Source organism: Festucalex cinctus, chromosome 3, assembly GCF_051991245.1.
Source record: "Festucalex cinctus isolate MCC-2025b chromosome 3, RoL_Fcin_1.0, whole genome shotgun sequence".
NCBI lineage: Eukaryota > Metazoa > Chordata > Actinopteri > Syngnathiformes > Syngnathidae > Festucalex > Festucalex cinctus.
Window position 1 is genome coordinate 3,796,478 of NC_135413.1, and position 27,663 is coordinate 3,824,140.

Genomic DNA, 27,663 nt, shown 5'->3' on the forward strand with positions numbered 1-27,663 from the left:
TTCGTTCCACCATTCTCAATGGCATTTTATCATTTTCAATCATGTAAAATTGCGTGTTGCCCTGAGGGCGCTTTTTTAGGAATTGAAACATGAGCTGGGCTCGTTGTGAAGAGCAGCAATCCTTGTATGGTCACTTCAAAATACATGGGCTGACAGTTATCATAATAATTTGGGCCCCAGCGTATTTTTAAAGCATGGCCAATTGTCACTGAATTTAATATCCAGGGGAGTTTTGTAGGCATTTCTCTATCTTTAAATTTTCTGATAACTTTAGGAGTTATTATTGGCTCGGGGAAGCGCTGGCATGCATGCTGATTAGAAATACCATGATACCATCGTACTTTTTCCCACTGATCAAGTGTTCGTTCAATTTGATACATTGTTTGAGACATATCATTACTTCTCCAATGCATATTTTTGCTACACCAATAATCAACAGAAATAACTTCTTTCCTTTCATAATTAAAATCTCTTTTTGGTATTGATAATCTGGGGCCTGGAGGTTGAAAAGGTATACGGTACTTACCTTTGTTTCTTGATTTTCTGTCTTCTTGCCTTTCGTGTTGTTGACGGCCCGTCGAGGTCATCATCTCGGTTTTGTGCTTGAGGAGGCAACTCCTTTGCTCCTGAGCCCCGGTACACGAAAGTAGGAGCCTTCAACTTGAAGGCTTTCTTTCCTTTTTTGGAATCTGGATCCTCTTCTTTAAGTTGCTTCTGAGCTTTTTCTTTCTCTTTTTCTCTGTGTCTCACTGCCAGGATGATAATTGGTTGCTTCACAAGATGATTCTGAAATGTCTGACACTGAGTCATCATGCCACTCTTCTCTGCCCCACCAGTCTGCGTAGGTGGGGGCCTCTTGCCACATCTGTCCTTGTGCGCCGGTCAAGTCAGGGCACACTTTGCGATCAAGCCACTTCCAGGTTACTACTTTAATCACTCCTGGAATTGAGGCGGGTCCCTGAAACGCCCACGATGCGTTTCGAGGGGGATTGTCAGGATTCCATTTATTTGACATCCACCAAAATTCCAATTGTTCACTTTTTACCACTTTTACTTGTACTAGTTCTTCATACACCGGTTGTTCAATATGGTTAATTAAAGATGTTATTTTCCACCATGCGTCTTTAACGAATCCATGGTTTCCTAGACAACTATAGTTGTCTTTTCGATCAAGTTTAAATTCTTCTTTTCTTACCTGTACTGGTAAGTAATCAGTAGAATTTTCGATTAGACGGGTCATTCCGTCTTTCCATTTTGGCTCTTGCCGTCGCATTTCAACTTCGCGATACTTACACTCATCATTTGTCCAAATCAGGGACAAGCTATGGGTTCTTACATCTATATACGGGGGTTGTACATTATCATAATAATTTGGTCCCCATCTATAGACATAGTTTTTATCATAATGAATGTTCAGGATCCACGGGGCTCCTGTGGGGAATTTTGTGGCTTCTATTTCTTGCCATTGCCAATTAGTTACATTTAAAGCAATGCTATCCTGGCACCACATAGCAGCATCCGAATGGTGGGGCATTATTCCCCATTTAATTTGTAGGTCTTTTATACTGACCTTTTTTTGTCCTAAATCAGCATTCCTAAACGACATTTCGGTTTCAATCCAATAATTATTTGAGCCCTTACCTTTACAGGAAATTTCGTAGTCACACCGTGGATTATAGGTGGGATTTCCTCGATGGGCAATTAATTCATTAAGGGTTAAATAGTCCGTGATAAAGGGGTGATTTTCTTCAGGATTTCTCGTTTCAGTCATTGTCGCTATTCTGGTGCGCGGGGGGCAAATTCCAGAACCCTGCTGGGTCTGTTCAGTTGAGACAGGACTTGCTGAATCCTTCGCCTGCCCTCAGCAGAATAGAGAACACATCTCGGTGGCTCAGGAAGAGCAGGGGAGAGGGGGCGGTGCGCCTTGACCTGTGGTGTCCTCCTGCTGTGTTTCTTCCTCCATAGCAGGTGAGATCACCGGTCAGTCCTTCCTCTTCTCCGTCCGGACAGATGTCTGCGGTTGATGTGCTGGCGTCTTTCAGGACAACAAACCGTGATGACAGCAATTCTTCATAACTTTTTTTCTTCCTCTCTTGTGTGGCCAACCATTCACGGATGGGGACAGCACTTAGCCCCATAGATATTGAATAAATTCCCTCGTATGTTATCATAGCCAGTCCCCCGCCTACTGCCCAGAGCCAGCTGAGATAGGCGCCAGCACCCCCCGCGACCCTTGTGAGGAATAAGCGGTCAAGAAAATGGATGGATGGATGGATGGATGTTATCATAGCCATGTTTACTGTGATTTTTACCATAGCTGAATCCAGTCGCAGCTCATTCGTGTTTTGTTCTCTCTGTCCTTGCTGCCATCTGGGCGGCCTCGGAGCCAAGCAATACACCAACTCTTTTTTCTTGTATTGCAATTTCTTCGGGCTTGGGTCCAGAACAGTGGTATAGCAATACATATCATGAGCGTACCAACTTTTGTCCATTGTTGGCCCCGGCGCGTCTTCGAGAGGTGCGTCCGTGCGTGCCAACAGTTGTCCAACGATGGTAGGCCACACCTTGGGGGACCACAGCCCTCTACCCATGTCGTCCTCTGTGGTTCCTTCCTCCCGGCCAGTCTGCACATCTATTTCTAGATATTCAGGAACTGATTCGCTCATAAGGGGTACTTGGTTAAGAGGCGCTATATACTAGGGGTGGGACAAAAAACCGATTCGACCGAACCATCGGTCGTCAAGGGGAGCTAAACGGCCGTATCGGTAGCAGACTTGTCAACCGATACAAAATCCGCCGGGAATCCTTAGATACATTGCTTGTAAAGCTGTGGACCGGATATCGCGTTGCTGTGAATCGGTTGCGAGTGAGGCTTTATGGTTTTCATAACAATAGCAAGAGTTCTGCACCGTGGTCTACTTGTTTTGTTTACATTTCAGTCGCAGCACTATTCAAGCTACTTCCGTGTTTACAGAGAGCTAGCAAAGTAGCGCTCAGAGACGCTTCATTCCCCGGATGTTGTAAACATAATGCAAAGACGTTACGCACCTTTTTTTGGGAGGGAGTGGGGCCAGCCTACCGTCAACGCCGTGCTCGCGACACGGCGTGCGCACGCGCGCACAACCAGTGACAACATGCAACAGTGGAGACAGTTAGCAGAAGCTGGTGCCGTACATCTCGGTATTTCCCATGGCTATCGAGTCCTCTCGGTGCACTTGTATGTCCCGGGCCGGCGTTGGTACTGCGCGCGAGCCAAAAAGAATAACTTCCGTGACGATCCAATGCATGGATTCAAACGACACAGGTATGTCCCACAGCCAACACACCAGCTAAGCTAAAAGCACACTGCAAGTATCTAATTTCTCAGTTTGTAGCTCCCTGTCAATGTCTACAACTAGCATGAGCAGCAGATAGGAGAACTGAGAGGTGCCCGCGATTACGTCATCAAGCTCAAAATGAATGACAGCCCAAAAAAACAAACAAAATATAAACAGTAGTGATTCTGTGGTCATGATCGTGTCTCAGATTAAAAAAAACAAAAAAGATGTCCTACATTAACCAAAAATGAATGTGATGGCAAAGAAAAACAAAAATTGTTAAAAACAAAAATTGTTGATAAAAAAGGGAAGGGCACTTTTGGAAATATTTTTGGATATATTAAGTTGTTAAAATGTGTTTGATAGATTTATTGTTCCATAAGGTGGCTTCATATTTCTTTGCTGGACGGTAGGTTTATTTCATGTCTTAAATTTATGTTTCTGAAATACTTCACAATGTGGACATATTCTGTTTAATTGTGTTGGTGTGTTTTTAAAGGTTAAATATTTATATTTCAAATTGAATTATCAGCCTTTTGTTTTCCTGATCCTGATTTTGAATTAAAAAAACAAAACAAAAAAACAATTATAACTGTCAATAACAACTAATAAATATTTAAACTGATACATTTTTCAGTCATATCGCCCAGCCCTTTGTTCCGGTCCATTTAAATAATTGATTCAATATATAAAAATATAGAAGACATTGTTGTTGTTCTTTTTTTACACATTTGTAGATACTGTAAAAATTTGTGGTGTTTTAAGATTAATGTTTACAAGCAACAGATGTCACTATAAGTTTTGAATATTGAAATTAATCGAATCGAAAATTGTATCGTTCCCAAACTTAATCGAACCGTATCGAACCGTTCTGTTCTGAAAGATAATCGTTTTTCAATCGAATCGCAACTTGTGTATCGAGATACATATCGAATCGGCCTCATGTCAGAGATTCCCACCCCTACTATATACCACGGCCAATTCTCAGCCATGATCTTGTTAAGTCTATCTTGTACTAAAAAACTATCTAGTGCCTTTATTCCCCCGTGGGCTCTCAAGGCTGGACGGAGCCTTACCAGTGGGGTGATGGCAGAGGTCAATTGCCATCCCTCGGCTTCTCCTCCATTCACCAGATACCCTTTGGCTTCAAAGTCACAGCACTGGGTGCAGTATTTCAAAGCTTGTCCATCCCAGGTGCATCTGCAACTTTGTCCAGGCTGAAGGAGCTGCAATGCACCTTCTCCAAATTCCCACTGTGCAAAAATCTTCATTCGGGGCAATTTTTTGATTTGGCATTCCTCACATATGATCTCATCCAGCACCTTAACGGGGAACATCGGGTCGGTCCCTTCTCCCGCCTGCCGAGGCAACTTGATTGGATCAGTCTGGGGTCTCAGGAATCCTGTCCCGGTCCACTTGGTCGGCAAGGTGTTAGAGCGCAGACAAATCACACATTTCTCCTCAGCATTTCTCCATTTAAACTCTTCCACAGCTGTGGTTAAAAATCCACACTTTGCATTCTCCAAAATGCAATCTGCTAATCCGGCCATTATACCTTTTGGCGATCGTCGTGCGATTACCGCTCCTTTGACCGAGGCCAGCTTGACAAAGGGCGGGATATCTGCGATGTTCGCTGCCATTCTGGCTCCCTGGTTACTTCTTGGCTTGAGCAGGATCGGCTGGCGTTGCTTTCAGCTGCTCTACTCCTTGAATTCCTTTTCTCTTAAGTCGCACTGTGTTTCTGTCTTCTTCAACAATGTCAGGTCGCTCATATTTGGGTTTAACTGCTGTATTGCTGGGCAAATCTCTCGACTTGATCCAAACTTGTTGACCCACTGCAAAAGGGCATTCCTCTTTCTGTGGAGCTGACAGCTCTTGTTCCCTCTTAGCCTGTTGAGTTATGACGGGGCGTTGATTCAATTCTTCTGATGGGGAGAGTCGAGCTGTGCGGCTCCGCCCGTTTAGACTCACGGCCAATTCCACTAGCCTTGTGCTCCACTCCTTTCCATTGGCATTTTTCCCAAGCCAATTTTTAACTAAACCAATAGTTCTCTCAGCCACACCATTTGCTTGGGGCATGTAAGGGGGCGAGTATATTCTTAAAATTCCCCATTTCCTACACCATTCATCAACTTTTGCATTTTTAAAATGCGTCCCATTATCTGTTCTTAATTCTTTGGGTATTCCCAGCCACATACAACTGTCATTCAATGTTTTCAGCACACTGTTAGCATTGGCCTTCCTCACCGCATTAAGCCCCAAATAACCTGACATTGAATCTACAAGCACAATAAGGTATTTCTCACCTTTGGCTCCGTTCACTCCCAGGGGCCCAGCCACATCCATGCAGATTGATCCCCAGGGCACAGTACTTTTAACTCATTCACTGCCTTTGACAAATATACTTGTCAATTGTATTTTTTAGAGCGGTGCTAAATGGGGGCGAATCTGATTATGCTCCACTGTAAATATCAAACTTGGAAACAACTTTACTGATGCCCAACCACCGGTAGATGACATTATTGCCCCATTTTATACAAAATAAACACAGTTTCAGAGTCCATGGGAGAAATGGCTGTATTTTGGCAAACCTACTTTTTTCTACTGTCAATTATAAAAGAACGGGACGGGGCAAAAAGTAGGGAGTCTATTCTGTTATTTGGTAGATTCGGTTTATATATAATTATTGAATGTAATATCACGTGAGTATTGGAAATTAAAAAAATTTCTATAATGACTGGCAGTGAATGAGTTAATGGTTAATCCGTCTGCTCGCTTCCCTCGTCTTCCTGCATTGTACATATTGCACAACTCACAGTCTCGCAACACAGCTCGGATTGTTCTGTCAGGAATCCAAAGTTCCAGCCTTTCCAGCTCCCTCCGTGTGGGCATGGGGCCTGCGTGACCTATAGATTCATGTACAGCCCTGGCCACCTCCCTCACGGACTCTTCTGGAACCACCTTTCCTTGTGGTGTTTTGTTCCAGTTTTCTGTTCCTACAACTATTAACCTTCTTTCTTGAACATATCGGTCAACTTCGTCATTACCTCTCCAGTGGGCCCCCTCTTTGAGGTGGGCCCTCTGGTGGACAATTTTTAATGAAAGTCTCATTTCAGCTATTTTCTTCCATAGCTCACTATGAGCTACTAATTTTCCTTTCGCTCCCTCATAACCATTCTCTTCCCAGATGGCTAGATCTTCCTTGAGGGCTTGTGCACAATAAAAGCTATCGGTTATAACTTGCACACGATTTATGTGTCTCTTTATTACTTCCAACAGCCCTTCCAACACAGCTGTTACTTCTCCTGCTTGTGCACTGCCGGCCACTTTCCCTCGGCTCCGGCAAATCTCTCTCCCATTCTGCTTGAGGATGAAGCCCCAGTGTGCGTGTTTTTCCTCACCTTTCTTTGACCCGTCGGTGAACAGAGTCCACTCACTGGGGGCTTCCTCTTCATCCTGGGTTTTTGGCCTTTCTGTCTGGCTTGCTCCTGGTCCGATTTCCAAATCAGGATCCAGCAATATGTCTTCCCATCTTCCCCACCGGACATGAGTGGCCTTTGTACTTTCAAGTGTGGCTTTTCGCAAAAAGCGATGTACTTGGCTCTGTGTGATGACTTTAATACCTTGTCCTTGTGCCAAGTCCTTCAGCGGCCCCCAATACTTAGCCAGAACTGCAAGTTCCTTTTCTTCTTGGGGAAACTTTTTCTCCACACTGGTCAAGGTGTAAGTCCACAACGCCACCATACCTGCCATTTCGTTGCTGACGGTTACCATGGCGTCATCGTCATCACAGCGTACTTCAGCGACCAGTCGGGTGGTCAGGCTCCTGGGTTCCAGGCGCACAGCATTTTTTACTGCTTCTTTCAATTTTACTAAATTGGCTTGATCTGTTGCTGACCATGACCAATTTTTGGTCTTTGCTTCGTCAGGATCTTTTCGAAGCCGCGCATACAGCGGTCTTGCATGTCTTTGATAGTGGGGGACGTGGTCTCGCACATAGTTGCATAGCCCAAGTATTTTTTGGAGCTCATTTTCAGAGGTCGGCGGCAGAATTTGTTCAATCTTCTGTTGATACCCTTCTGACAGTCCCAAGTTTTCATCAACCTGGAAGCCCAAATAATCTACCTGGAAGCGGGCCAGTTGACATTTTTTGAGATTGAGTTTGAGCCCCGCTGCTGAAACTCTTTCAATCACCGCTTGTAGCATGTCCAAGTGCTCCTCTTCAGTGTCACTGGCAATAAAAACATCATCAATATACACCGTGACCTCTAGTCCCTCTAACACTTGTAAAACTGCTGACTGGAATACGTTGGGCGAGTTTTTGTATCCTTGTGGCAGTCTTTGCCACACGTATGCCTTTCCTTTGTGTGTAAATGCAGTTTTCCCTTGCGAGGCCTTCGCAAGTCTCAGTGAGAAAAATCCATTTGCTAAATCGATGCAGGATTTGTATTTTTTAACTCTTAATGTCTTCAATGATGCTTGTGGGTTAATTAGACTTGCCTTGTTAGCTATTGTTCTTCGATTGAGGGCCTTGAAGTTGATCACCGGCCTCCAGCCACCTCCAACGGACTCTGTTTTTTTGACCGCTTGAATTGGGCTCTCGGATGATTTCTAACTCCAGCAATTCTTTCACAATCATGTCCATTTCGGCCACCGCCCCTGGATTGAGAGGGTATTGTCTTACCGGGGGGTGGACGCCTCCTGCGATGACATGTACGTGTTTAGTTCCAAGGTCACCGCAATCGTTCTTGAGGTGGGCAATTGAAGCTTTGTCCAGAATTCTGGCCAGCCTTTCCTTGCCTCCAGGGGACAGGTTGTTGTCATTTACCTGTTGGATTTTGACAGCTGGCACATCCACTGGTTTGTACCACTCTCTGATTGGTGTTACTTTGGTCGGGCCTACACGGACCATTTTGGATTGTAATTTACTCAGTCTCTTCTTTGCAGACCGGCGCTGGTTTTTCGGCTTTCCCATGTCCTCTGCATCTCGTAAAGTTAATAATATATATAATTCCTCTCCACATGCCAACAGGCATTTTGGTTGTTGTTCCATCAGCTACTATCACATCTAGGTGTCCTTGTTGTCTCAAGGCCTTGCGAGTCATGGACACCTCTGCTCCCGTGTCCACCAAAAAGGGGATTTTTCCCACATTTCTGTAGAGATTATCACCTCTTCGGTAGACTCCTTCAATGGTGACTCGCGCCTGATCAATGCTCATTGCTCGGGCCCTTGGGAGGCAGCAGCAGCTTTGCGTGCCTCCTGAAGGGCCTTTCTTTCTTCCGGGGTCATTTTTTCATATTCTTCTTTTGACACATACGCTCCAGGATTTCTTTTTTTAGTTTGACTACTCTGGGGATCTCGTGTATCATTGTTTGATTTTGCATATGTGTTCTTAGGTGTCTGTTGCTGTTGCTTTGTGTAGGAGGCTCTCTGGGGCTGAGGCCGTATGTCTGGCGCAGCTCTCTGCTGTTGCCGGGGCAACGAATATGTCTCCCTCTCGGGAGCTAGCTTTGGGCCAGCATATGCAGCTCTCCGAGACTGCTGAGCATAAGCCTCTCTCTGCGGGATAGGTTGAGGTGTCTTAGGGGTGGACTGACGCTGCTGGTCGCTCTCACGACGGTTGTTGGCAGGTGCTTCCTTTCTCCTCTCATTATAATGCTTCGTCAGCCTATCCCATTGTTTGATTGAATTTTCAATTTTAGCCACCGTGCTTTCAGGTCCCATTTTAACAAACATGGCTTGGTTCGGTTTATCAGCTACAAGCATTCTCAGGACTTTAACGTACCTGTTTGGTGTTATAATTTGTTTCAATTTATACCATACATTCATCAAGGTGACTCTTTTTTTCAGTTGTTCTTTTGCTCGGGTCACATAAGTCTCTTCGTCCTCCTCGTCCTCGTCAACCCATCTTTCATAAACTCCTTGTGCGGTGTCCTGGGGCCCCACAGGGTCAGAAATCACCAGCTGCAACCACATTTTTTTGGCTATTTCTCCTCCTGAGGCATCTTTGATCATGGGCCAAGTAGCATATAAATACTCTTTCACTGTTTCTTTTGGGTCTTTAACTCGAACCATGGCCTTGAAGGCTCGCATATTCTTTTCCTGATCATCTGATGTCACCAAATCATTTGGGGCTTGTGTTGCTAACACAGGCTGTGCCGTGTTTTGCTGTTGCTGAGGAGCAGAGGCTGAGACTGGCCATGAGGAAGCTGCAACTCCCGTCTGAGTGCCAGCTGGCCTCATTCCAGCTTGATTTATCAAATCCTCTTCACTCCTCAACCCTGCTTGTGCTTTGCAATAAGCAGCTTGTTTTAACAGCTTCAACAAAACATCATACAACACGGTCACAAAACCCTCTCTAAAATTCTTAGTTAATATTGTACAACTTATTAGTGTACGATATGCCGGGGTCATCAACACATTAATTATCTCCCCATAACTTGTTTTCACAATTAAAGATGCTTCTTCGCCAAGTTTGTCCAACCAAGCAGCCGGATAAGGATATTCGGTCTGACCTATCGCAGGTACAAACACACGTCTATCATCTTTAGTTTGCAGGTAGCCAATCCGGAGGTCCAGGGCTATTTTTTCTGAGGCCTTGAGGACACTTAGGACTGGCTGCTGTTTCTTGGTTCCTTTGCGGGTCGCTCCTCTTATTATTTTTGGCTGCTGAGCATTGCTAGGGCTGGTCGGGGGGGCAAATGACTCCAAGGAAACGAGGTCATCCATCTCATCCTCAGGTGGCGCCCTCGGGCCGGTGTCACCTTCATCCTCACTTTCTTCCTCTCCACTGGATGATGATGAGATCGGCGGAGCCATCACTTCAGTGTCTCTGTTTGTTTTCTTTAACGCTTTCCTCCCAGTGACCTCTTTGGTAACAGGGGTCGGGGGGGGCAAATCTCTGTACGAGACATCCACTCCCTGCTGAGAGGAGACAGCTGAGCCCGGGGCTGTTACAGCCTCTTGCATGCTGTTCCTCCCTGGTGATTTTTTTGTCCCCCTTGTTTCCCTACCTTCTCCGGGAAGTGAGGGCCTCCATGGTGTAGTAGGGATGCCGCTAGGGGCCGGATCCTCTCCGCTAGGTCCCGGTTGTTCATCATCTGACACCATCTCCTTGGCAACACTCACCAGCGAACCTGTGACAGATGAAGGGGTGGGGGCCAAAGGCTACATTTTGGGTGTTCATACCTTGTTCTGGGGCCGGTGACCCGGCTCCTTCAAGAGACTTAATCGGGCGAAGCTTCTGCACTGTAATTTCTCCTTTAGTTGTAACCTGGCCTCCTGTAAAGCTCGTGCAGTCCATCTTTCCGTCGCCTCGGCCTCCCTTCTGTTATGTTGTTCTTGGGAGATCGCCACCACGAACTCTGTATCTGGAAGCTGGGTCACAGGGGTCGAGATCTGCAGCCTAAAGGCCCCTAGGGCCATTGACTCGGCTATTGTCCACAACATTTTCCCTGATCTTATTCCGTTCACATCAATCACGACCCGTTCAGCCTCCTGTTCTATCGCCCCCATTATAGCCCTCTCTAAAGGTTTCATCACACTTTTTATATATGCTCTTTGATTTAATTCTGGAGTCCATTTTTTCCCTGGACAATGAATTATCATATAAAAGTTAGAATTTCCTCCACTAGTTATCCGATATTCTTTTGCGTCGGATATCTCCTCTATTGGAGCTTGGCTCCGTATGTCTCTTCTTTCTCTCTCATATTCTATTCCAGCTGCCAATTTTAGACTCGCTCTGAATCTACTATTGTACGGCCTGAGTTTTACATCAGTGAGAACAATAAGGGCGCTTCCACCAATCTCCCACACATTCCCATGGAATTGACACAGCATTATACCATTTCCCACATTTACTTTTTTAGTGGTTTCATCCGGCAAAGGAATTAGCGGAGGCTGCAGTCTAAGAGGACTCATTTTTTGAGTTAGTGCTTTTCGTCTCACTTCCTCTCTAGCCTGCCACTCACTTTCTCTATTGTCATTTTCGGTGTCTGAACCTTCCATTGTAATTTCCTCGGGTGTGTGTTCCTCACCAGAATTATTTTCTTCACATTCACTCTCCACTATATTTCCTTGTTTCCTATATACTGCTATTTCTGATATTTGATCTACTAGTGGTTGATATTCTTTTAAGCTGGGCGCAGCTCTTGTTTCCCCAGGGTTTATCAACTTCCCTTCTATTTGGGCTGTTGCTGCGAGCATTTTCACCACTGGATCGAATTCTGGTCGGGTGCTAACCAATTGCACAACATTATATTCGATAAATATTTCCACCCACCGTCTTAGCCATATTTCACCTTTTTCTTTTGTCTGTCCAACACTTGGATGCTTAACTATGGCAGTTAGCAAATATCCCTGTCCTGTAAGCTCAGCATAAAAAAATGCCTTTTTCCTGAATAGACTCCTCTATCAGTCCTCCGAGTTTATCTGCAGGGATAGACGGGTTTAGACAGTTAAACACTTCTCTTCTTTCATGATGCCAATTCTCTAGACCTTGTCCATAAAGAAAAAGCCGTGTTTGAATATGAGGTTGTCCTTGAGTCAACTGTTGCGTTGCCCCAGGCTCTTCTTGAGCCGAGGTCACTATATTGTCACTGGTTTCGCTTGGCGTTTGCATTCTTCTGCCTCACGTTTTTACAATAGTTGTAGGTTGAAGCTATTTTTTCAGATGCCTCCCTTTTAGCGCTATGGGACTGGGACTTACTATAGCTTCTGGTTACTCAGTGTCTCTGGTTACAGAGTCAGGCGCTGCTGGTGAAGTGACGCTGCTGCCTTGCTGCTCGACATTAATTATATGGAGATAAACTACATCACCGGGCCCTGTTACGGGGCCCGTGTCTGTAAGTTTTAATTCACAACGTTTGATTTACGACGTTTTTAAATCCTTTAACACGCCAGAGTTCTGCCATCACCGTGCTCACTGTGCTTGTTTGCCTGTCCCACCGTCGCGGCCGTTCGGCGGGCCGGAGCTTCTGGTTCCGCCGTCGGGACTGCTGGCCGGGCTTGCGTGCCGGAACAACCGTTGCCGCTGCTCGGGGGCCTGTTCCACCAGTTCTGCTGTCGCCAGCCTGTTTCGCCGTCGCTGCTGTTCGGCGGGCCGGGGTCTCTGGTTGCAGCTGCCTGCCGGGTTCGTCGGCTGGATTGACGGTCGATGCTTCTCGACGCGGCGCCTGACCAGCTCTGCCATCGTCGCTACGCACCGGGGCTTGCCTGGTGAATCGACCGCCGCAGCTACTCGACGCCGGGCCTGCCCAATTCCGCCGTCGTCGTTGCGCACCGGACTTGCCTGATCGTCTCTCGGTTGCTGCTGCTTGGCGGGCTTGCCTGTTTTGTTCAACGGGCTTGCCTGCATCGTTGTTTTTCGCCATTTACACGTTGACTGCAGTACGGCGAGGGGGAAGAGAAGGAGGGGGACCCCTCAATCTCAGGATACTTCGGACAACAACATGCCACCAAAACAGAAACAGGACTCAAAACCGGAGGAGGACTACTTAACGCTCACACAGGTAAACAAAATGCTACAACAACAAAACGAACTTTTCAATACACTCCTAAATCAACAACAGGAACAATTTAAAGGATTTGTTAAAATAATACTGGATTCAACTAATGCACGCATTGACAATATCACCAGAGAACTACAAGAAGTTAAGGGGAGTCTGCAATATACGCAAAAGGAGGTGGATGATCTTAAAACAACTCAAATTAATCACATTGAAAACGGTAAAACCATGCAAACTGAAATGTACAAAATATGTGACAGTTTAATCATTTTAAATGAGAAAATGGAATATTTAGAAGGACAGTGTAAAAGAAACAATCTGATTATTGATGGAATTGAAGAATCACCAGGAGAAACATGGACTGACACTGAAGATAAAGTAATGAAACTATTCAGAGATAAATTACAATTTCAGGAGAAGATAGAATTGGAGCGTGTGTATCGGACTGGCAAACGGGAAACTGGGAGGACCAGACCCAGGACAATTACAGTTAAATTTGAAAAGTACAAAGATAAAATAAAAATTCTACAAAAAACAAAACATCTTAAGGGCACAAACATATACATAAATGAGGATTTTACTGATATTGTTCGAAAAAAACGGAAAGAACTTATACCAGAAATGAAAGCAGCACGGGAAAGAGGAGATATTGCCTACCTAAAATACGACAAGCTTATAATTCATCCCCGTACAAGCACACCCAGACACTTGCACCAACACAACTCATCAATAAAATGAAGGAAGACGCAGTACACTTGATGACGAAAAGTTGACAAATACTAGAATGGAAAATCTATACCCAAACACAAAAAAATTACAAATATTTGATTATACGGAACATAAGACATCTGATCCAGAAAATGGCATTGATCCAGATAAATTTTTATGTAGTAACAACTATGACCTTGCCTGCGAGTACCACACTGATGAGCAATTCAATGTAAATGTAAGTAAGGATTTTCGTGCATTCTCAATCATACATTTTAATAGTAGAAGTCTATATAAAAACTTTACAGAAATTAAAAAATGCTTGAGTAAAATAAATAAATTCCAAATTATAGCCATATCAGAGACATGGCTTGATAATGAGAAAATAAGCGATATAGAAATGGAAGGATATGAATTGTTTACAATGAATAGGGAAAACAGAAGGGGAGGAGGAGTTGCAATATATGTTGATAAGGTTTTCAAATGTAGTAAAATTGAACATCTAACTACTACTGTGGATAATGTAATGGAATGTGTAACTATTGAAGTTCACATAAAAAATATATCAAACGTAATTATAAGTTGTATATATAGGACACCAGGATCATGTCTTGATACATTTAACGATAAGTTAACAGATATCCTTAGTTATACAAATGATAAAAAATTGCGAATATTGTGTGGTGATTTTAACATTGATTTATTAAATCCTAATGGACATCAGAAGACAACTGATTTTATAAATATGATGTATAGTAATAGTTTATTTCCTGTTATTATAAAACCTAGTAGAATAACAATCGATACAGCTACACTAATTGATAATATATTCACAAATAAAATTGACCTTAAAATAGAAAGTGGACTCCTTATTAACGATATAAGTGATCACCTCCCGATCTTTGCAATTTTTTATGATTATTTTGATAAAAAAAATGAAGCCGACTACTTACACATTTGAAACTAGAGTAAGAACAACACGCTCCATGGCTGCCTTTAAGTTGGATTTAGAGAAACACAACTGGTCTGAGGTTTATTCAAATAACGATCCTGATATTGCATATAGTGAATTTCAGTCAACCATTATTTCTTTATATAATAAACATTGTCCATCAATTAAAATTACAAGAAAGTATAAAGGTCCAAATAAGACATGGATGACGAAGGGAATACAGAATGCATGCAAAAAGAAAAATAATTTATATAAAAGATTTATTAAATTGAGAACTGTGGAAGCTGAAACAAAGTACAAGATCTATAAAAATAAATTAGCAAATATTATTCGAATAAGAAAGAAAGATTATTACCATGAATTATTAGAACAGAATAAAAGCAATACACAAGAAATATGGAAAACACTAAATCATGTAATTAAAAAAAGTTCTAAAAAAACAAATTTTCCACAATATTTTATAAAAGATAACGATATGGTAATTGATGAAATTTCTGACATAGCTAATAATTTTAATGAATATCTAGTTAACGTGGGCAGTAACTTGGCAAACAAAATCCCAGAGCCAAGAAACAAACGTGAAATAGATAAGAACATTGTAAATAATTCATCCACAATGTTTCTTAATGATGTTAATGATATAGAAGTATTAAATGTTGTGAAAACATTAAAAAATAAAAAGTCTACTGACTGTCTTAACATTTATATGACATTAGTTAAAAGTATTATGAAATATATTGTACAACCTTTTACATATATTTGTAATTTATCATTTAAAACTGGTATATTTCCATCAAAAATGAAGATAGCCAAAGTCATTCCTGTTCATAAAAGTGGAGAAAGACACACGTTTAATAACTACAGACCAATATCATTGTTGCCACAGTTCTCAAAAATTCTAGAAAAATTATTTTCATATAGATTGGATAATTTTATTGAGAAACATAAGCTCTTAAGTGAAACCCAATATGGGTTTAGAGAAAAACGGACCACCTCAATGGCAGTCATGGAGCTTGTAGAAGCAATATCTACCGAAATAGATAATAAAAAATTTACTGTTGGGATTTTTATGGATTTAAAAAAAGCTTTTGATACTATAGATCATTCTATATTAATGAATAAATTAAATAAATATGGAATAAGAGGTTTAGCTTATAAGTGGATGAAAAGCTATTTGGAAAATAGATATCAGTATGTGCAGTTTAATAATGTACAATCAGAACACATGAAGATCACTCATGGAGTTCCCCAAGGGTCTGTGCTTGGCCCTAAATTATTTATACTGTACATAAATGATATTTGCTATGTCTCAAAAATATTGAAAAGTGTCTTATTTGCTGATGATACAACTTTCTATTGTTCAGGAGAAAACCTGAAGCAGCTTCTGACTACTGTGGAGTATGAATTGAATATAATAAAAAAATGGTTTGATGTAAATAAATTATCATTGAATTTAAATAAAACCAAGTTCATAGTTTTTGGCACTAGACAAATCACTCATCAAGTTAAAATTATGGTGAATTCAATTGAAATAGAAAGGGTGAATGAAAATAAATTCCTTGGAGTTATTATCGATGATAAATTATGTTGGAAGCCACACATAGAAACTGTTAAAAGGAAAATGTCAAAAATCATAGGGATACTCTATAAAAGTAAGGATGTTTTAAACATGAAATCATTATATATATTATATAGTTCACTATTATTACCATATTTGACCTATTGTGTGGAATTATGGGGAATGGCATATAAAACAAATACTAACACCGTTTTCAAATTGCAAAAGAAAGCTATAAGAATTATTAATGGATCAAAATATACAGAACCAACACATCCACTATTTATTAAATTAAATGCAATGAAATTTTATGACTTGGTGGATTTTAAAATAGCACAAATAATGTATAAAGTTTATAACAATTTACTCTGCCACAGTACTCAGAAGTTATTTGAAATTAGACACAGTCCTTATGATATAAGGGGTACAAGTGTGTACAAAAAACCCAAAACAAGAACAAATATTAAGCAAAGGTGTGTATCTGTAAAAGGTGTTGATCTGTGGAATCATTTGGAAATTGCTCTGAAAAATTGTGACTCAATGCTGGAGTTTAAAAAAATGTTTAAAAGTAAAGTTCAAAAAAATTATCTATGTCAGACCAGAATATGAAAAATGTACATGTGAGTATGTGTAAATGATCTAGATAGGTATTATGGTATATGTTTAGTAAATTTATGTATATATGTTTTTGGTAAATGTGAATATGTTAAGTGCACTTGTGTATATGTGTGTATATGTATGTATGTATATATGTATATGTATATATATATATATATATATGTGTGTATGTATGTATATATGTATATATATATATATAACTTGGATTATATATATCATTTATTATTATTATTATTTTTTTATATTTTTTTTTTAATAATTAGTAAATTAAAATTGTATTAATAATGAAATAAGTTTAAATATATTGAGTAAAAGGGGTAGGACTAGATAAGTTTTTAACTTCTTCCTACTCCCTTTTGAACATGTAAGTTATGATTGATTGAATGATTATTTTATTGGGATTTTCTTCTCTTTTGATTGTTGTTGTTTTCTGTTTTATTTCTGCTGTTCATTTGTTTATATGTTCAAAATAATAAAAGGAAAAAAAAAAAAAAAACTTCTTTTCCAATTTTCCTCTACTAATAAAAGGGCTACTATTTTAGCTAACTTTTATTAGTAAAAGGTGGTGGGGTATTTTAATTAGGTTTCATACCAATTTCAACACTCCCCTTGATCAGCGTATTCCTAAGCCCGCCTTGCTATACAGTTTATTTTTGACCTGAGCAGTTGGCCTAAATAACTAGTGTTATTATTGTACCCTAAGGTTCTCAAACAACCAAACAAATTTTTATTTGTTACTTTAAGACTGATCTCCACTACATTTAGACCTATTCCAGTTTTAGCCTACACCACAATTTCCCTTTTGGATGTTATGTTGCAGGTGCTGTTCCAGGAAACTCTATTCCTCACAGCAACTGTTTATATGTCTAATCAAGCTTATCTAACACTAAATGTATACCCTTTCTGGGACAGCAAGGTTCTGGGAAGACAACCTCCGCTACTCCCGGTCCAGGATTCTTTCTACGGACATGAATCAATTAACTATAATCAATTTCATGTCCCTGTTCGGGCGCCAAGTGTCTGATCTCGCTTACCTGGCCAACTCTCCGTTACAAAGGGTTAAGGTCCCCCTTTATCTCAAACCGTAGTAACACGGGATTTACAGAGGTGACGGGGACGCTTCAAGCTGGTGTTGAAAAGGATTCGTTTAGGTTCTCACCGCCCTAGTTTTAGAATGTCAGCCCCAGCTTCCATTAGATTAACACCCTTAAAGAGTAACCTTTGATGATTTAAGGATATAAATCTAATCACACTCTTTTTACAGCGGCTCCCTTTTCATGATCGTTTGCACTTAGAAAGACCTAAATAAGTTTAGCTGTCCTTATCAGGACCGCGAGGGCTTGTTTTATTTTATGATTAATGTGACAACACACATAAACACTCTAAACCACATCTTGTCTTTCTTGATTTATTATTCGATTAATGTTCAAACCAATAGCAAAGCAAAATTGTTCAATAAGGAATATATTTTGATTAATGACAAGAGGTAATGATTCACACCATAATTTCAAACCAAACAAAATCACATGTACTCACAATTTGTTGCTCCTCACTCCAGATCATCAATTGAAGAAATACAAAAAAGTAAAAAGAAGGGCAAAAGCTTTGAGAGAGAATTATTCCTTTGCTGGGTGGTCACGACAGGTAGCTATTCTGTGATGAACCACCTGGATCAAATTATCTTTAAGCTAAACTAATAGCTTAAAGAAGATAATTGAGGAAGTTGACCATTTACTCTCCCAGCTGTTTAATTTTAATAAAACTGATCAAAATAGGGGAAAACTATAATCTTCTAACAGCCAATCAAAACAATTTGTCAACCACAAATTACTCTTATCTTGATTGTTAGAAATACTTCCTCATTCAGCATGTGGGGATAAACGGGGCACAGAGCCAAATTCACTCCTCGACGCAGGATGCTTTGCTCTTTTGTTTTTTGCGCAACCAATTTCATTTTGTCTCTGCTAATTTATAACCTCGGATGCCGAATCATAGCATGACTAAGCAAGGGTGAACGTGTCCCAGCCAGTCTGTACTGGTTTTGACAGACTGCTGAGTTATAAGACATCTAGTACTTACAAACGTTTTCAGTTCCTAAAATGGCCTGTTTTTGGGGACCTTCACGGAACCTGCTCTCCCCAGACTTCCCCTTTTAACTTGTGACCTTGCCAGTTTGGTTTATTCTGCAAAACACATTTATAGACAATGTCTAATTTTTATGCTGACAAACCTCCTATGTTTTAAAAATAAACTATACTTCCTGTTTGTGAATAAAACCCCTTCAAAGCTTTACACAACTTATTGCCCATAAAACACCAATACTGATTCATATGAATACAAAACTCAAACCAAACTCAAAATAAAAACACGTCATGTCAAAACCACATTTCTTGTCATCTCATTGTGACAGGCCTAACCTTCTTTCCCTACTCCATGTTAAGTATGTGTGTTATGACAAATGAGTGTGTGCCGTGTGTGTGTGTACTGTGTTACCGTAAATGGATGTATGTGTTATGTTCTATGCTGGCTTCTGGTTCATAAGTTTATTAACCAATTATGGGGCTTGTTTAAACGTTAATGAAGTTGACACTATACCAAAGATATTTCATACCAGTGTTGTGTGACATACCAGTGCTGTGTGACATACACGATTATCTCATATAATATTGTAACGCAGCGTTCATTTGTTAATACACATTACAAGATTTTATCATTCATGTTAGTGACGTCACCTTAATTCATTAATATTTTGTTTTTGGTGGCATCTGTCCAGCCCTCAGCCCGTGTTATCTGTCAAATACTAACTTCAACTTGATTCACTCAGCAAAGAATAGCTTAAATGAGGGACAGAGTAACTCTGAAATGTTACAGCGGTCAATCCCAAAAGCTAAATCCAAAAAAAAAAATCAATTTTTTTTTTTTTTTTTTTTTTTGGGAAGTCGAGTTAAAAGTTGAAATTAAAATTAAATTAAATAAACAACAAAGCAGAAAAGGGGAAAATAAACTTAAAAGGGGTTAATAGTCTTAGTCAAATGACTGATTACAGTGTCAGTACAGTTTTATGCAAATGTCTTGTGGACGGGGTTTGGGACACAAAACTGCAAAACTATACAGAAATATTAGAGCTGCCTCTCTAATAATAGTTAGTTCGAACTCACACCTTCTTATTAACTAGACACAACCGAAAAACAAAACAAAAAACAAACAAAAACAACAAAATCAAAAATGTGGATAAAAATTAAAAAATAAAAGAGAAGAAAATAATAATAATACGAGGTTTACCAAACCAACTAAACAAACACAACACCAGAAATTAAGTGGAATGTTAAGTCAAGAATACAGCTAGTTAGCCTAGTATGAAACTGGATAAAAGGGAATAAGAAAAAAAAAAGAAAAACACAACAGTGTAAATAGTTCCTTTGTATTAATTTGACCCAGCAGTATGTTTTGTTGATGCAACCGTAATTGCTCTCACGCTAGGCAGCGTAAAAGGCTAGAATGCGGTCGGCTATTACTATAATCATTAAACGCAAGCAGTCAATTGAGCCTACCAATGCGTTTAATCGGACGTGGATAATTTTTATTATCCTTGCGTACTAACGGTGACTACAATCACTTAGTACAACGCTCGACACGGAAAACAATTCACAAAACAATGTGTAGTAACATTGAATCAGAATTATCGCGGAGCAAGGACCACCGGCGTTAAAAGCAGCAGTGGGGGGTCAGTTGTCTATTGGCAGCGGAGCAAGCTCAACGTGTGATATTATCACCTCAAACACTGACTGACAGCTGACAGCCTGCAAGACTCACTCCCTTTCGGGGCGTCTGCAGGCGTGGCTCAAACTCGCCAACGAGAAGGGAGGGGGAGGTACTCAACCACGCCTCCACGAGCCACACAGCTCAACTTCACAAGGACTATGGCGCCACCTTGTGGAAATGCGTACACGGTACAGGTATGCAGCTAACGTCTTAGCGCCCTGTTAATCCGCTCGCCAAGAGCTGAAAATTGGAGTCGGCGGCTACAGAAAGCTCAATCACGACTCAAACTTCTCCCACAAACTAGGTGTAGGAGGACACGGGGAAAATGACTCGGAAGTCGTTTACGTTGCTCGCGGTTAGCTACTCCGAAGCACGTTAACTAGAGTCTGGTCAAAGCGATGCACATCGGCTGTCACCTGACTTCCCACAATTTCCGGAAACACAACACACAAAGACAAACAACTTCAAATTCAGCCAGCTGAAATTTAAAAGTTGCACAACTCGAGTTCTATCACGTACGTTTTCAAATACAAGCCACTATTTTCTCAAACGGTGACCGGCTCTTTCTTTTCTTCCATCAATCAATCCCGTTATTCTCGTTTACTTATAGCAAGCCACTCAGGTGGTAACACACACAAGATGGCGGCTAACAGACGCTTGATTCAACGCTGAAGGGTTAAGTCAGTGCAGTTCTATGTAAGCAGAAATGTTTTCCTTTTTACACAGAGCCAAATGATTAGGTACACTACGTGAAATGTGTTTTACTTTTAAAGTCCAAAATCTTGTATTTTCGAGTGGATCTTCTTATGTTATATAGCCTCACACGGCCGGCACCATTATGTAGCGATAATTGGGTCGTCTTTTGGATGAATTAATAATCTGGACGTTACAGAGGTAAATTGTATTTACCTCGATAACCTCTAGGGGCACCACGTTGGCTTTGCTTTGGGTTAACAGGAGCAAACAATGACCAAAATCCTTTCTTCATCAATCATTTATAATCTAAAGTTGCCACACTCGATATTCAGTGGTTCGTTGTACTAACAAAAGAATAATAATCCACTCGGAAACACAGATGACTTAGGCGGAATAGAGCTAATAAAACATACATTTATTCACGATTGCTACACTACAGAATAAAAACACATCTAACTATTCTATCGTCAGAAGAAAAGAAATAAAATAAAGCTAATGAAAATAAGGAAGGAATGCGAATGAATAAGAAAACAGGGAAAAGAGAAATTTGACCTGCCAGATCTGTGATATGTTTCAAACGTAAGTTGCACACAGGGGTACCGATTTGGGGAACGTGGACTTACGAGCAGGGCCGGCCCTACATGATTTGGTACCCTAGGCGAAAATGTACATGGTAGCCCCCCCCCCAATCCCATAAAAAAAAAACACACAAAAAAAATTATAGATATATTATATTTAATAGCACACCACACAATAAATACCAAATTCCACAAACAAATAAAAATAAGAAAAATAACAGAAGTACAATGCAATGCAACTTTTTATTGCAATTTTTGCAAAATGACAGTATTTAAAACCTCAAAATGTTTTCACTATGTACATTAATAATTGTGTAAGATACAAAAAATAGTAAATGTATCAATATACAAACTTTGATATATCGTAAAACTTTGGCAATAAGGTGATTCACAGATAATGTGAATAGTGTGCAAAAAAAACTTCACTAAATAACTTAGGAACATAACGGCAAATACTTAAAATAGTGCACGCCGGGACCTCCTTGCAGCAAAGGCATCAATTGGTGCGTCAAAGGATAGCTGCCTGGATACTTCTTGATTGATGCTGATAAGTGCCACTCTAGTTAGCCGTTCTTGTGACATGGTAGACCTGAAATAGTTTTTTATTAGTTTAAGCTTGGAAAAGCATCTCTCAGCTGATGCTACAGTCACTGGTATGGTAGCGGCCACTCTGAGTGCTACCCACATGTTGGGATAGATTTCTCGAAGTTTTTTCTCCTCTAGAAAAACTACAAGTTCCATGCTTGACATATTGGATTTTGGCCAGGTAAGAAATGACTGCATCTCTGCTAAGAGTTTGTTTTTTGTTTTTTTAATTTATTAGAGTACATATTGCACAAATAAGTAGACCCCGAGAAAAAGGCTTGTTAATTCCAGGCCTAGCAGACATGTTGCTACCCATAACAGTCATGGAGCTCATAGAAAATACTAGATGTAGTCGTTTTTGTTGTGGGTTGCTTTTTTTTTTTTTTTTTTTTGCATTAGTTAATTTGATTAAATTGAAGATTTTGTAATCTATGCATCCTATTACAACCTTACTTTCATGTTGTGAGTCAAGTGCGTATTCTACAGAAAACATTTTGTCAATATTTTGGAAATTGTTCTTATGTTTATTGAGATATTGAACATCCATCCATCCATCCATCCATTTTCTTGACCGCTTATTCCTCACAAGAGTCGCGGGGAGATATTGAACAAAATCTTTACATTTTTCAAAGGTGGTATACTCATATATGCTGAGCACTGTACATGATGCAGCAATAGCTGATATAACTGAAATAGTCACCTGGATCTAGAAGATCGAGCTTTGTGTCACTCAAAGTACTGCTGATTGGTGCTTGACTGGCTGTTGCTTCAGCTGTACATTAAACAAAATACATCACTTCAAATTATTTTGGTGTTAAAGCAGGGAAAACAAATCCATTTGCATTATGATAGAATACAATGTCAGAAATTATGGCTGTTTGTATTAAATGCACCATCCATGCACTTACATTCAGTAGCCTTTGGTGAAGACGACACTGAAGGATTGTTTACCACAGCTTCTGCAGGTGCTTGTTGTGGCTGCAAATATTTTCTCAGCGCATCTAGTTAAAAAAAAAAAATGCATTTACTATATCGATGTTTACATTAAACCAGCACATAATTCTCATTTTCAATAAATTAATGTGGTTATGTGAAACAATGACTTGTGCAAATCCATTTGCAGGTATCTGGACTTACTGGCTGTTTTAGTTTAAACTCAGCAAGCGTTGCCCCACTCTTGTGTGCAAAGTAGCTACTAGCATGGATGTAATGGTGCAGTAAACAAGTTACAAGCAAGCTAAGAAGCTAACGCTATTTTCGTGTTTATTTTATAAACAATGATGATTGACTGACATACATACCTCTACCCTGGGCCCGTTTTTCCTCCTCCTCCTTTCGCCGCTTTCTTAATGCAGCACTTGAAGGCTTGGACCTTTTCATTGTTGTCGATGTCAATGTATAAACAACCAAGTGTGCCAACCATCTATCTATCTTTCTAAAGTGCTGCCACTACACTCTGAGATGATATACGACCCCTCCCCCTACCTTTCATTCATTGTAAGCGGCAGCAGCGGGTCAGTTTCAGGGCGCCAGGACAGCAGGTCGTGAACTCACAGTCATTTATTTGAAATAGAAGTAATAAAAAAAAAAAAAAGGAACTCAATAAAATATATTTGCTATATAACATTTTATGCTAGAAAACACGAGAGGGGGGGAGGGCTTTTTGTGTTTGTGTTTTTTAAATTTTATTTTTTTTCCTTTCTGCAATTTGGCGCCCCCTGCACAAGATGGCGCCCTAGGCGACCGCCTAGCTCGCCTGTAGCCTGGGCCGGCCCTGCTTACGAGAATAGGTGTTGCGTCGAAGCGAGCAGAAACGACGGCCCTTTAAAAGGGGGGAAAATAGTCAATGTTCGTTGAAAAAGGCAAGAAAAAAAAAAAAAAGGGCTATTCCACAGGTGAGCAAGGGAGCCACTTGGGGGCTGACGTAGTTGCGCGGCTCGTCCCTTGATTGGTCGGCGACTCGGCGAGGTTGATTCTCCGGCGAGGTTGGTTCTGCCGGACAGCTGTCCGACTCCAGGTGTTGGAGCTCGGTCCGCTACGCGCCGGCGTGCGGGGAAGGTCAGCCGTTGGAGGTGAGCTGGCACCGCGGCGGGGCGCCACCGAATAGCAGGTGAGGTGAGGAGCGGCTTAGGTGCACAACATTGAGTCAGTCCGGCGGTACGTTGCAAGTGTACCCCGGGGCCGCGGAGCTCGCTACTGGTGGGCAATCACCGATGGTGAGGAGAAAAAAAAGGGAAAACAAGAAAAGGGAGTAAAAGATTCTTTAGTCAGCGTTGCAGTTTGCACCTGCTTTGGCGTGGCGTGGAGCGAGTGTCTGCTCTCGTGGCAATGGTTGCTGCCAGGAAAAAAGGGCCACGTGTTGGCAAGTTTCTTGGAACAAAGAGTTGGAGCAGGCTGGGAAACTTGCAGGTAGAGAGCGATCGGGAAGAGGCATCGGAAGATGATGTTGGAAGAAGCGAAGTTGGAAGAGAGAGAGCGAGGGGGTCCCCTCGTCTTTTTAAAGTCTATGGGCGGGGCTTCAGTATGGGGTGGCACACCCTTTCTGTTCGCTCACGCAGACTTAAAAAAAAAAAATTATTAAAGGGATTAATAATTTGGCATTAAATTTGGTCAGTCTGGCAAATCAGTTTTCCCACACAACCCGTTTAACACACATCGTAATTAATGCATCATAAACCAACTTGTGAGGTAATTTCTACTTGAGCCTAATCTGACTGAACTGAAAGATATTGATTACCTTTCATTCCTTATGGAGTACAAATGAAATAGGACGTTCATACACACAAAGATATAACATGAATCATTCGTAGTTCAGTTATCTGTCAAGAATTATCATGGTATAAATGTGTAAAATGCGGTTACTTATATGAATTGTCACTAAGGATAGTTTCAAGTTTCACCACTTGACGGTGCTGTTGCTCCATCTAGACGTTCCAGGAGTGCCCCATGGAGGGGCGAGATGCCAGAATATTCTTTGTGATTGATAAGAGGTCATGAACATTCCTTTGATCAGTCGTTTGTGTATTCCAAATCATTGGAGTAGTCTTCTCGGGCTCCGGGATGTCGGGCTTGAATACACTCCTTCGGCAGACGCATAAATTCCTTTGTCACCTGGTCAGCGGCTTCAAAAGAGCTTTGTTGGTGGTTGAGTGACCACCTGCAGAGCTAACCAAGCTTAGATCCTGTGTGGGCTGTGGAATATTTATGCAACTGCAGAGAATTTGCTTTAGAAGAAGCAAACTTTAAAAAAAAAAATAGAGGGTGGATTGGGCCATAGGCCATAGTTGTTACACTGTACTGTAGAAAACTTTACAAACCCACCTGCAACTTTATTACCCTAGGTGGCTTGGCTGCATATTTGAATGACATTCCCCTGTTTGGTCAACGTTCGAGCTGTGGAATTCAATGAAAATGTCTGCTTTAAACCTCCTGGTTAATTTTCTGGCATGGGTCCACGAAACATCCTGTTATGAATGTAATTGACATGACTGTGTACAGTTTTTGCCCATTGCTTAAACACTATAGACACATGCTTAAACCAAGGTAACAAAACTTGTTGTCACAATACCTTAAACCAGGGGTCCCCAAACTTTTTTCCTGTGAGGGCCACATAACGTTTTCCTTCACCGATGGGGGGCCGGGGTCAGTTTATAACAGAAAAAAAGTGTGGCGATTGCAAGGGTGCTTAAACGTTTGTTTTATTGAAAGCCACATATAACCAAATATTGACAACACTTTCCAGGATCTTCACAGAAAAAAAAGTCCGTGGAACATTAATATTTTGTTGACCTTAACAGGTAAAAGTTCAACTTTCAAAGTTCAAAGCAGAACCTCTCATACTTATGACGAATATGAGCAGCCTCTCAATCTTTTAGGTTCCATTTGGCTTGTAGGCACATTAGGCGCTTTCACACCAAAAAGCCCAGGAACTTTGAGTTCATGGTAGAGTCAGTTCCGGGTCCGAAGAACTTGTGAGCGGCCCACGAGTTTGCGTTCACACGGCATGAAAGCAGGCAGGGTAGTTTATTCAAATGAGACTGATGACGTATGTCAGGGGAGGAAAAAAAACAGCACTACCCCGCCTGTCCAGCAAGTGGCGGTACCGGTAAAACTGAATGACAAACAACCAGTGTGACGTTGAAAAACGCGACCTTTGACCCTCCATCGCCATTTGTTATAATACAAGGCATATCATCTTTTCGTTTTCCTTGTCATGTACAGAGTTGTGTTTGCAGCAATTAGAACTTCACGGGAAAGGTTGATGAGAACCATTGGGACCCGCCGTATTACCACATCAAGATGAGAAATGGGCAGGACTTGCTCACTTGGAAAGACAGTCAAACCTGCAAGCACGAAGACGTGCACTGGTAAGGTTTAAACACAATTATACGAAATTTATTTCACATCGGAATTAAGCTGTAACATGTAACGGAGCTCCCCTTGCAAGGTGGAGAACACGAAAAAAAAAAATGAAGTTACAGAGTGTATTAGTGCCTTAAACACAACGTATGACTGGCGCGTTCAGTTGCACGTCTACTTGCGTGTGTCCCCGCGCGTCGGTCGTTTGTGGATATTTTGTCGTACTTTCTGCCATGAAAAGGGCAATCGCTGGAAACTGGTGTTTCCTGCCTAGTTCTCGTGCAATTCACGGCAAAATAGGGCTTGATGGCGAGTAGCTGTTCACGCTACATGTACGCTGCGTATTTCATAATACCGTTGGACCTGGACGTATTGTTAGTCTGTCCGCATGTTTGTTTTTTTTTTTTTTCTGTTAAACACATGATTGACCGATCCAAAGTGTTGAAATGGCTTGCTTTCTTTGACGATGCACGAATGTTAGAACAAAGGTGCCGGGATTTTGGGAAAAGTGCTGATTTTGGAAGTGTCAGATTGCCACCTCAAGCCAGTGGTTTATCATAGGGCCATAAATTGGTGCATATTCCGCTATTTTAAGGTATTCTGTCATGTAAATCACAAGGCTGTTGCACAAAAGTAATTAATGTAGATATTAACATTTATTAATTTGTTGTGTTTCTGTTTCAGATTTGCCACTTCTACCAATCTGGGTGTGTTCCGCGCAGGGAGTGGAAGAACATCAGAACCTCTGAATGGTGGGACGCTGTAATTATGTTTGCATTACTGTTTGTCAAAAATAAAAACATTAAAAAGAATTCATTGAGCATAAGTTTTTATTCGTGTGGAAAAAAAACCCAGAACCACAAAAGTGATATGAAAACAAAAGCATTTATTACTTATGCATTTGGCTTATTTGTGTCCACAAGTCTGTTTTGGACTGCCAGGAAGCCCATTTGGAACTCTCTGTCGTGCCTTTGTTCAACCAGCTCATGTGCCACGTGCTGATCTTCCTTGCGCTCCTCGCTT

At 41.0% G+C, this 27,663-nt stretch overlaps 1 protein-coding gene across 12 annotated transcripts in view; it reads left to right on the forward strand.

Moving 5' to 3' along the window:
* The window catches only part of magi2b (membrane associated guanylate kinase, WW and PDZ domain containing 2b), a 738,212-nt gene that overhangs the window by 565,159 nt on the left and 145,390 nt on the right, over nucleotides 1-27,663 (forward strand). The window lies entirely within an intron of this gene.